Raw genomic sequence first — 12,993 nt, 5'->3', positions numbered from 1 at the left:
GGTTCTTTTTGAAGATTTCGATGGTAGGCGAGAGTCTGATGTGTTGTGGTAGAGGGTTCCAGAGTAGGGGTGATACGCGAGAGAAATCTTGTATACGATTGTGAGAAGAGGAGATAAGAGGGGAGTAGAGAAGGAGATCTTGTGAGGATCGGAGGTTACGTGTAGGTAAGTACCGGGAGACAAGGTCACAGATGTATGGAGGAGACAGGTTGTGGATGGCTTTGTACGTCATGCTTAGGGTTTTGTACTGGAGTCTCTCGGCAGTGGGGAGCCAGTGAAGGGATTGACAGAGGGGAGAGGCTGGGGAATAGCGGGGGGACAGGTGGATTAGTCGGGCAGCAGAGTTTAGAATAGATTGGAGGGGTGCGAGAGTGTTCGAGGGGAGGCCTCAGAGCAGGAGGTTGCAGTAGTCAAGGCGAGAGATGATGAGGCCACAGACTAGGGTTTTTGCAGATTCTTGGTTGAGGAATGAACAGATTCGTTAAATATTTTTGAGATGAAGTCGGCAGGAAGTGGAAAGGGCTTGGATATGTGGTTTGAAGGAGAGATCAGCGTCAAGGATTACCCCGAGGCAGCGAGCTTGTGGGACTCGGGAGAGTGGGCAGCCATTTACTGTAATGGTTAGGTTCGTTGGGGGGGTCGCGTGAGATGGGGGAAAGATGATGAATTCTGTTTTGTCCATGTTAAGTTTCAGAAATCTAGCGGAGAAGAAGGATGAAATAGTGGACAGACATTGAGGGATTCTGGTTATTAGGGAGGTGATATCTGGTCCAGAGATGTAGATCTGTGTGTCATCAGCATAGAGGTGATACTGAAAGCCATGAGATTCTATGAGCTGTCCCAGGCCAAAGGTGTAAAAGGAGAAGAGCAGGGGCCCAAGGACTGAACCTTGCGGGACTCCGACAGATAGGGGGCGAGGTGAGGAGGTGGTGTGTGAGTGGGAGACGCTGAATGTCCGGTCTGTTAGGTATAATGAGATCCAGGATAGGGCCAAGTCTGTGATGCCAAGGGATGAGAGGGTCTGTAATAATAGGGAATGGTCCACTGTGTCAAAGGCAGCCGACAGGTCGAAGAGGAGGAGGACAGAGTAGTGTCGCTTGCTCTTGGCGGTTAAGAGGTCGTTGGTGACCTTAGTTAGGGCAGTTTCAGTGGAATGGTGTGACTGGAAGCCAGATTGTAAGCGGTCAAAGAGGGAGCAAGAAGAGAGATGGGAGGACAGTTCAAGGTAAACGTGTTGTTCCAATAGTTTGGAGGCATAAGGGAGAAGTGATATAGGGCGATAGCTAGATACAGAGGATGGCTCAAGAGAGGGCTTTTTGAGGATAGGTGTGATGGAGGCATGTTTAAAGCTTGAGGGGAAAATACCAGTTGTTAGTGATAGGTTGAAGAGATGGGTTAGGGTTGGGATGAAGACTGTGGTGAGGTTTGGGATGAGGTGGGATGGGAGCGGGTCAAGTGCACAGGTGGTGAGATGCGATCTTGAGAGTAGAGTGGAGAGTTGATCTTCTGTAATGGTGGGGAAGTTCGTTTTGGAGGTGGAGGGCTGGGAAGTTGGGAGGAAGGTCTCTGGGGGTTGTTGACCAAAACTGTCTCTGATGCTATCAATCTTCTGCTTGAAAAATGAGGCAAAGTCTTCAGCGGAGATAAGTGGGGAGGGAGGAGGTGCTGGGGGATGGAGGAGAGAATTGAAGGTGTTGAATAACTGTTTAGGGTTGTGAGACAGGAAGGATATGAGAGATGAGAAGTAGGTTTGTTTAGCTGTGGCGAGTGTGGTCTTGAAAGTAGTGAGGGACTGTTTGAATACGATGAAGTGCTCGTTGGAGCGGGATCTTTTCCATCTGCGCTCAGCAGCCCTGGAAGCTCGACTCAGTTCTTTGGTCAGGCTGGTGTGCCAGGGCTGTCTGTTGATTTTGCGAGCTTTGGTATGTGTAAGTGGGGCAGCAGATTCCAAAGCTACAGCTATTGTGGTGTTATATAGAGCGGCAGCGTCATCCGCATTGTGTATGGAACTTATGTCTGTGAGAGGGAGGAGGGATTCAGAGAATGAATGTAGGTCAAGGTGTTTAAGATTTCTGCGAGGGTGTGAAAGTTTGTGGGGTGGGGATTATAGACATGGAGTGGAGAGAGATGAGAATGTGAGAAGGTTGTGGTCAGAGAGTGGAAGAGGTGAGTTAGAGAGGTTAGATAGGGAGCAGAGGCGGGTGAAGATGAGGTCCAGTGTGTGACCATCTTTGTGAGTGGCTGCAGAAGACCATTGAGTGAGGCCGAAGGAGGAAGTGAGAGATAGAAGTTTAGTGGCAGCTGAGAGGGAAGTGTCAATGGGGATGTTGAAATCGCCCATGATGATAGTGGGGATGTCCGCAGAAAGGAAATGAAGTAGCCAGGTGGTGAAGTGGTCAAAGAAGGTGGTGGCTGGCCCTGGTGGGCAGTAAATGGCAGCCAGTTGGAGGTTGGAAGGGGAGTAGATGCGCACAGAGTGCACCTCAAAGGAAGGGAGGGTAACAGAGGGTGGCAGTGGGATTGGGGTGAAGGAGCAGTTATCTGACAGGAGAAAACCAACTCCTCCTCCATGCTTGCTGCTGGGGTGGGGTGTGTGAGAAAGGTGGAAGCCACTGTAAGAGAGTGCAGCAGGGGAGGCTGTGTCAGAAGGGGTGAGCCAGGTTTCGGTGATGGCGAGGAATGAAAGTTTGGTAGTAACAAAAAGATCATGGATGTAGGAAAGCTTGTTGCAGACAGAGCGAGCGTTCCACAGAGCTCCTGTTAGTGGGACTGGGGAAGCGGGGGCTGGGTGAATGGGTATAAGGTTAGAGAGGTTACGGAAGTTTGTGATAGAGCGTGGATGGAAGGTAGAAATGACTGTGGGAATATGGTGAGGAGGACCAGGATTTGGAGAGATATCACCAGCAGTGAGAAGGAGCAGAGATAGTGTTAGCAGGTGGGAGCAGGAGAGGGCATGAGGGGGCAGCCTGTACTTTGAGACAGAGGATTGTATGTTAAGTGTTATGATCCGGTGACCTTGGAGCCGCATGAGACTTTCTCAGGAGAAGGTGGAACCTGTACTGACCGCAAACCCTAAACTGACACCGCAACTAGAAGTAGCCGTGGGGTGTACCTAACACATCCTAGACACCTCGACACAGCCGGAGGACTAAATACCCCTATAGATGGAAATGGGAATTCTATCTTGCCTCAGAGCACAACCCCAAAGGATAGGCAGCCCCCCACAAATATTGACTGTGAGTATAAGAGGAAAGACAAACGCAGGCAGAAATCAGGATTTAGCAAAAGAGGCCATGCTAGCTAAATAGGAAAGGATAGGACAGAATACTAAGCGGTCAGTATTAAAACCCTAAAAATATCCACAGCAGATAATACAAAAATTCCACCATCTAACTATAGACATGGAATGTATCTCTGCATCTCCTGAGAATCCAACTTGACTGAAAATATCCAAACACAGTCTAAGCTGGACAAGAAAAAACAATGACTAGCACTGAATTGTAAAGCACACCGCATGTGTGCAGCAGAAACAAAACCAGACACTTATCTTGGCTGATTTGGCAGCAGGGCAAGAGGAACCAGACAGAGATGCATAACCTCCAAGAACAATGGACAACTGGCAAGGGCTAATGAATCCTGCACACCTAAATACCCCAGTCAGAGCTGCAATCAGCAGGAACACCTGCCCAGGATTGCAACCCAGGGACAACTGCATTACCACCAGCAACCACCGGGGGGAAACCAAGAGCAGAATTCACAACAGTACCCCCCCCTTGAGGAGGGGTCACCGAACCCTCACCAGAGCCCCCAGGCCGATCAGGATGAGCCAGATGAAAGGCACGGACCAAATCAGCAGCATGGACATCAGAGGCAAAAACCCAAGAATTATCCTCCTGGCCATAACCCTTCCATTTGACAAGGTACTGAAGCCTCCGCCTCGAAAAGCAAGAATCCAAAATTTTCTCAACCACATACTCCAACTCCCCATCAACCAACACAGGGGCCGGAGGATCAACAGAGGGAACAACGGGCACCACATATTTCAGCAATAAGGATCTATGGAAGACATTATGGATAGCAAAAGGGGCCGGAAGGGCGAATCGAAAAGACACCGGATTAATAATCTCAGAAATCCTATAAGGACCAATAAACCGAGGCTTAAACTTAGGGGAAGAAACCTTCATAGGAACATGACGGGAAGACAACCAAACGAGATCCCCCACCCGAAGCCGGGAACCAACACTCCGACGACGGTTAGCAAAACGTTGAGCCTCCTCCTGGGACAACACCAAATTGTCCACCACATGAGCCCAAATCTGCTGCAACTTGTCAACCACAGAATCCACACCAGGACAGTCCGAAGGCTCAACCTGCTCCGAAGAAAAACGAGGATGAAAACCAAAATTACAAAAGAAGGGCGAAACCAAGGTAGCCGAACTAGCCCGATTATTAAGGGCAAACTCGGCCAATGGCAAGAAAGCCACCCAATCATCCTGATCAGCAGACACAAAGCATCTCAAATAAGTTTCCAAAGTCTGATTAGTTCGCTCGGTCTGGCCATTTGTCTGAGGATGAAATGCAGAAGAAAAAGACAAATCAATGCCCAGCCTAGCACAAAAGGCCGGCCAAAACCTAGAAACAAACTGGGAACCTCTGTCAGACACAATATTCTCCGGAATACCATGCAAACGAACCACATGCTGAAAAAACAACGGAATCAAATCAGAAGAGGAAGGCAATTTAGGCAAAGGCACCACATGGACCATCTTAGAGAACCGGTCACAAACAACCCAGATAACAGACATCCTCTGGGAAACCGGAAGATCAGAAATAAAATCCATAGAAATATGCGTCCAAGGCCTCTCAGGGACCGGCAGAGGCAAAAGCAACCCGCTAGCACGGGAACAACAAGGCTTGGCCCGCGCACAAGTCCCACAGGACTGCACAAAAGAACGCACATCACGTGACAAAGAAGGCCACCAAAAGGACCTACCCACCAAATCTCTGGTACCAAAAATACCAGGATGGCCAGCCAGCACAGAACAATGAACCTCAGAAATCACTCTACTAGTCCATCTATCAGGAACAAACAGTTTCCCCGCTGGACAGCGGTCAGGTTTGTCAGCCTGAAATTCCTGAAGAACCCGTCGTAAATCAGGGGAAATGGCAGAAAGAACCACCCCTTCTTTAAGAATGCCGACCGGTTCAAGGACCTCAGGAGAATCGGGCAAAAAACTCCTAGAGAGGGCATCAGCCTTAATGTTCTTAGAACCCGGAAGATACGAGACCACGAAATCAAAACGGGAAAAAAACAAGGACCATCGAGCCTGTCTAGGATTCAGCCGCTTGGCAGACTCGAGGTAAATCAAATTTTTATGATCAGTCAAGACCACAATACGGTGCTTAGCTTCCTCAAACCAATGTCGCCACTCCTCAAATGCCCACTTCATAGCCAACAACTCCCGATTGCCGACATCATAATTGCGTTCAGCAGGCGAAAATTTACGGGAAAAGAATGCACACGGTTTCATCAAGGAACCAACAGGATCCCTCTGAGACAAAACGGCCCCTGCCCCAATCTCAGAAGCGTCAACCTCAACCTGAAACGGAAGAGAAACATCCGGTTGACGCAACACCGGGGCAGAAGTAAATCGGCGTTTAAGCTCCTGAAAGGCAGAGAAAGCCGCAGAGGACCAATTCGTCACATCAGCGCCTTTCTTCGTCAAATCGGTCAAGGGTTTAACCACACTGGAGAAGTTAGCAATGAAACGGCGATAAAAATTAGCAAAGCCCCAAAATTTCTGAAGGCTCTTCACGGATGTGGGTTGAATCCAATCATGAATGGCCTGAACCTTAACCAGATCCATCTCTATAGATGAGGGAGCAAAAATGAAGCCCAAAAAAGAAACCTTCTGCACTCCAAAGAGACACTTAGACCCCTTCACAAACAAGGCATTATCACGAAGGATCTGAAATACCATCCTGACCTGTTCCACATGGGACTCCCAATCATCGGAAAAAATTAAAATGTCATCCAAATATACAATCATGAATTTATCAAGATAAGTCCGGAAGATATTGTGCATGAAGGACTGAAAAACAGATGGAGCATTAGAGAGCCCGAATGGCATCACAAGGTATTCAAAATGGCCTTCGGGCGTATTAAACGCAGTTTTCCATTCATCACCCTGCTTAATACGAACAAGATTATATGCCCCCCGAAGGTCAATCTTCGTAAACCAACTAGCCCCCTTAATCCTAGCAAACAAATCAGAAAGCAGAGGTAAAGGGTATTGAAACTTGACCGTGATCTTATTCAAGAGGCGATAATCAATACAGGGTCTCAAGGAGCCATCCTTCTTAGCAACAAAAAAAAAACCCGCTCCCAACGGTGAAGAAGATGGCCGAATATGCCCTTTCTCCAAAGACTCCTTAACATAACTCCGCATGGCGGTATGTTCAGGCACAGACAGGTTGAAAAGTCGGCCCTTAGGAAACTTACAGCCTGGAATCAAGTCAATCGCACAATCACAGTCCCTATGCGGTGGGAGGGAACTGGACCTGGGCTCATCGAATACATCCTGAAAATCAGACAAAAACTCAGGAATTTCAGAAGAGGAAGAAGAGGAGATTGACATCAAAGGAACGTCATTATGAACCCCCTGACATCCCCAACTAGTCACAGACATAGACTTCCAATCCAACACAGGATTATGTACCTGCAACCACGGAAAACCCAGCACGATAGCATCATGCAAATTATGCAACACCAGAAATCGACAATCTTCCTGATGGGCTGGCGCCATGCACATGGTCACCTGTGTCCAAAACTGGGGCTTATTTTTAGCCAAAGGTGTAGCATCAATGCCCCTTAAAGGAATAGGGTTCTGAAAAGACTGCAAGGGAAATCCACAACGCCTGGCAAACTCAAAGTCCATTAAGTTCAAGGCGACGCCTGAATCCACAAACGCCATGACAGAAAATGATGACAATGAGCATATCAAGGACACAGATAACAGAAATTTAGGTTGTACAGTACTGATGGTAAATGAAGTAGCGATCCTCTTTGTACGCTTAGGGCAGACTGAAATGACATGAGAAGCATCGCCACAATAAAAACACAACCTATTCTGACGTCTGAATCCATGTTGTTCCGTTCTAGACAGAATCCTATCACACTGCATTGGCTCAGGCATCTGCTCTGAGGACAACGCCACAGCGCACACAGTTCTGCGCTCCCGCAAGCGCCGATCAATCTGAATGGCCAGAGACATAGAATCATTCAGACCGAAAGGCGTGGGAAACCCCACCATAACATCTTTGACGGTTTCAGAAAGACCCTTTCTGAAAATTGTCGCCAAAGCTTCATCATTCCATTTAGTCAACACAGACCATTTTCTAAATTTCTGACAATACAACTCTGCTGCTTCTTGACCCTAAACCAGGGCCAACAAGGTCTTCTCCGCTTGATCCACCGAATTTGGTTCATCATATAATAATCCTAAAGCCTGAAAAAAAGGCGTCTACATTAAGCAAGGCCGGATTCCCAGATTCCAGGGAAAATGCCCAATCCTGAGGATCGCCACGCAGAAGGGAGATGACAATTTTAACCTGCTGAATGGAATCACCAGAGGATCGAGGTTTCAGAGCAAAAAACAGTTTACAGTTGTTTTTAAAACTCAAAAACTTGGACCTGTCCCCAAAAAACAAATCAGGAGTAGGAATCCTAGGCTCAAAAACTGGAGTCTGAACAATATAATCAGAAATATCCTGTACCCTAGCAGAAAGCTGGTCCACATGAGAAGCCAATCCCTGAACATCCATGCTAGCACAAGACTCCTCAGCCACCCAGAGAAAAAGAGGGAAGAAGAGACCAAGCAGACTACAGAAAAAAAACACCTTTCTTCCCTTCTTCTGAGATGCATTTAACTCATTGTTGGCCAGTTGTACTGTTATGATCCGGTGACCTTGGAGCCGCATGAGACTTTCTCAGGAGAAGGTGGAACCTGTACTGACCGCAAACCCTAAACTGACACCGCAACTAGAAGTAGCCGTGGGGTGTACCTAACACATCCTAGACACCTCGACACAGCAGGAGGACTGAATACCCCTATAGATGGAAATGGGAATTCTATCTTGCCTCAGAGCACAACCCCAAAGGATAGGCAGCCCCCCACAAATATTGACTGTGAGTATAAGAGGAAAGACAAACGCAGGCAGAAATCAGGATTTAGCAAAAGAGGCCATGCTAGCTAAATAGGAAAGGATAGGACAGAATACTAAGCGGTCAGTATTAAAACCCTAAAAATATCCACAGCAGATAATACAAAAATTCCACCATCTAACTATAGACATGGAATGTATCTCTGCATCTCCTGAGAATCCAACTTGACTGAAAATATCCAAACACAGTCTAAGCTGGACAAGAAAAAACAATGAATAGCACTGAATTGTAAAGCACACCGCATGTGTGCAGCAGAAACAAAACCAGACACTTATCTTGGCTGATTTGGCAGCAGGGCAAGAGGAACCAGACAGAGATGCATAACCTCCAAGAACAATGGACAACTGGCAAGGGCTAATGAATCCTGCACACCTAAATACCCCAGTCAGAGCTGCAATCAGCAGGAACACCTGCCCAGGATTGCAACCCAGGGACAACTGCATTACCACCAGCAACCACCGGGGGGAAACCAAGAGCACAATTCACAACAGTTAAGGAACAGTTCTGAGGAGGAGGTGAAATGGATGGGGAGGATTGAAGAGGAGATGAACAGTTCCTTACTTGGTGTGGGGATTGGGGGAGGTAGCAGAAAGTGAAAGATTATAGGGGTAAAAGTGAAAACAAACTGAAACACTGTTTGCAGTGACTGGCCAGTTACCTTCAGTTCCCTTCTGGTTCAATTCAGGTTTTAATTCTAATGTAATCCACACTTTTAGGACACACTTCTTGGGATCACACTGCAGACTAAAGTCATGCAGACTTTTGCTATGCGATATATGGAAAACTAAGTGCGTTCAGGTGTGAAGCAGAGAGGAGTGGTCTCTGCTCATCTTGGTCAGAGAATTAAGAGTGGGCCAGATGCATACAATCAAGCCTGAGTAAACAATGTCAGAAATATCACAGGGTTAGCTGGGGTTAGCTGAAAGGCATACCATGTGAAAGCAAGGAGCAGGGGGAAGTCTATGTGCAAAGCTGGGTGATGTACTATGTGCACTTCATAGACAGACAGCAGGAGAGCTGGGTGGATGAACATACCATGTGAAAGCAAGGAGCAGGGGGAAGTCTATGTGCAAAGCTGGGTGATGTACTATGTGCACTTCATAGACAGCAGGAGAGCTGGGTGGATGAACATACCATGTGAAAGCAAGGAGCAGGGGGAAGTCTGTGCAAAGCTGGGTGATGTACTATGTGCACTTCATAGACAGACAGCAGGAGAGCTGGGTGGATGAACATACCATGTGAAAGCAAGGAGCAGGGGGAAGTCTATGTGCAAAGATGGGTGATGTACTATGTGCACTTCATAGACAGACAGCAGGAGAGCTGGGTGGATGAACATACCATGTGAAAGCAAGGAGCAGGGGGAAGTCTATGTGCAAAGCTGGGTGATGTACTATGTGCACTTCATAGACAGACAGCAGGAGAGCTGGGTGGATGAACATACCATGTGAAAGCAAGGAGCAGGGGGAAGTCTATGTGCAAAGCTTTGTGATGTACTATGTGCACTTCATAGACAGCAGGAGAGCTGGGTGGATGAACATACCATGTGAAAGCAAGGAGCAGGGGGAAGTCTATGTGCAAAGCTGGGTGATGTACTATGTGCACTTCATAGACAGACAGCAGGAGAGCTGGGTGGATGAACATACCATGTGAAAGCAAGGAGCAGGGGGAAGTCTATGTGCAAAGCTGGGTGATGTACTATGTGCACTTCATAGACAGACAGCAGGAGAGCTGGGTGGATGAACATACCATGTGAAAGCAAGGAGCAGGGGGAAGTCTATGTGCAAAGCTGGGTGATGTACTATGTGCACTTCATAGACAGCAGGAGAGCTGGGTGGATGAACATACCATGTGAAAGCAAGGAGCAGGGGGAAGTCTGTGCAAAGCTGGGTGATGTACTATGTGCACTTCATAGACAGACAGCAGTAGAGCTGGGTGGATGAACATACCATGTGAAAGCAAGGAGCAGGGGGAAGTCTATGTGCAAAGATGGGTGATGTACTATGTGCACTTCATAGACAGACAGCAGGAGAGCTGGGTGGATGAACATACCATGTGAAAGCAAGGAGCAGGGGGAAGTCTATGTGCAAAGCTGGGTGATGTACTATGTGCACTTCATAGACAGACAGCAGGAGAGCTGGGTGGATGAACATACCATGTGAAAGCAAGGAGCAGGGGGAAGTCTATGTGCAAAGCTGGGTGATGTACTATGTGCACTTCATAGACAGCAGGAGAGCTGGGTGGATTAACATACCATGTGAAAGCAAGGAGCAGGGGGAAGTCTATGTGCAAAGCTGGGTGATGTACTATGTGCACTTCATAGACAGACAGCAGGAGAGCTGGGTGGATGAACATACCATGTGAAAGCAAGGAGCAGGGGGAAGTCTATGTGCAAAGCTGGGTGATGTACTATGTGCACTTCATAGACAGACAGCAGGAGAGCTGGGTGGATGAACATACCATGTGAAAGCAAGGAGCAGGGGGAAGTCTATGTGCAAAGCTGGGTGATGTACTATGTGCACTTCATAGACAGACAGCAGGAGAGCTGGGTGGATGAACATACCATGTGAAAGCAAGGGGCAGGGGGAAGTCTATGTGCAAAGCTGGGTGATGTACTATGTGCACTTCATAGACAGACAGCAGGAGAGCTGGGTGGATGAACATACCATGTGAAAGCAAGGAGCAGGGGGAAGTCTGTGCAAAGCTGGGTGATGTCATTATGAGTTCATAGACACCAAACATGTCTTGGTTCCTTTTTTATCTAAATGGTGACAAAAAATTCAAAACTTTGTTAAAAAGAAAATAAAATTGCCTCATTTTCCGATACCCGTAGCGTCTCCATTTTTCGTGATCTCGGGTTGAATGAGGGCTTATTTTTTGCATGCCGAGCTGACGTTTTTAACGATATCTTTTTCAAGCAGATGCAATTTTTTGATCGCTTGTTATTGCATTTTATTGCAATGTCGTGGCGACCAAAAAAACCTTAATTTTGGCATTTTGACTTTTTTATCACTACGCCAGATAGCGTTCAGGTTAATCCTTTTTTTGTTGGTAGATCAGGCGATTCTGAATTCAGCGATACCAAATATGTGTATGTTTGATTTGATTTTTATTGTTTTATTTTGAATGGGGCGAAAGGAAGGTGATTTGAACTTTTATATTTTTTTTATTTTTTTTGTATTTTTAAAAACATTCTACATAGGAGACTAGAAGCTGCCATAGCTCGATCGGCTCTGCTACATAGAGGCGATGATCAGATCGCCTCTATATAGCAGAATTATTGAATTGCTATGAGCACCGAGCACTGGCTGGCGCGCACAGCAAGCTGGCACTGACAGCCATAGAGGTCTCCAGGAGACCTCAGGCTATATGCCAACACACCGGTGACCCGCGATCACGTGATGCGGGTCACCGTTGTGCGTATTTCCGACCCCATGGCCGGAACCGCAATTTAAACGCCGCTGTCAGAGTTTGACAGCAGCATTTAACTGGTTAATAGCTGCGGGTGGATTGCGATTTTACCGGTGCCTATTGCAGGCACATGTCAGCTGTTCAAAACATGTCCCCGGAAAGATGTGGGCTTATTGCTGGAGCCCACATCAAAGGGAGGGAGACCGACATCAGCATACTACACTGTGTGCAGAATTATTAGGCAAGTTGTATTTTGATCACATGATACTTTTTATGCATGTTGTCCTACTCCAAGCTGTTCAGGCTTGAGAGCCAACTACCAATTAAGTAAATCAGGTGATGTGCATCTCTGTAATGAGGAGGGGTGTTGTCTAATGACATCAAAACCCTATATATGGTGTGCTTAATTATTAGGCAACTTCCTTTTCTTTGGCAAAATGGGTCAGAAGAGAGATTTGATGGGCTCTGAAAAGTCCAAAATTGTGAGATGTCTTGCAGAGGGATGCAGCAGTCTTGAAATTGCCAAACTTTTGAATCGTTATCACCGAACAATCAAGCGTTTCATGGCAAATAGCCAACAGGGTCGCAAGAAGCATGTTGGGCAGAAAAGGTGCAAAATAACTGCCCATGAATTGAGGAAAATCAAGCTGCCAAGATGCCATTTGCCAAAAGTTTTGCCATATTTCAGAGCTGCAACGTTACTGGAGTAACAAAAAGCACAAGGTGTGCGATACTCAGGGACATGGCTAAGGTAAGGAAGGCTGAAAAACAACCATCTTTGAACAAGAAACATAAGATAAAATGTCAAGACTGGGCCATGAAATATCTTAAGACTGACTTTTCAAAGGTTTTATAGACTGATGAAATAAGAGTGACTCTTGATGGGCCAGATGGATGGGCCAGAGGCTGGATCAGTAAAGGGCAGAGAGCTCCACTCTGACTCAGATGCCAGCAAGGTGGATGTGGGGTTCTGGTATGGGCTGGTATCATCAAAGATGAACTTGTGGGACCTTTTTGGGATGAGGATTGAGTGAAGCACAACTCCCAGACCTACTGCCAGTTTCTGGAAGAAAACTTCTACAAGCAGTGGTACAGGAAGAAGTCGGTATCGTGTCTGACAGAGGTTCCCAGTTTGTTTCCAGGTTTTGGCGGTCCTTTTGTGCTAGGATGGGCATTAATTTGTCTTTTTCTTCGGCGTTCCATCCTCAGACAAATGGCCAAACTGAGCGAACTAATCAAACCTTGGAAACCTATTTGAGATGCTTTGTGTCTGCTGATCAGGATGATTGGGTGGCTTTCTTGCCGTTAGCCGAGTTTGCCCTTAATAATCGGGCCAGTTCGGCTACTTTGGTTTCGCCTTT

The sequence above is a fragment of the Ranitomeya variabilis genome, chromosome 1, assembly GCF_051348905.1.
Source record: "Ranitomeya variabilis isolate aRanVar5 chromosome 1, aRanVar5.hap1, whole genome shotgun sequence".
Classification (NCBI taxonomy): domain Eukaryota; kingdom Metazoa; phylum Chordata; class Amphibia; order Anura; family Dendrobatidae; genus Ranitomeya; species Ranitomeya variabilis.
Note: the sequence above shows the minus strand (reverse complement) of the source record.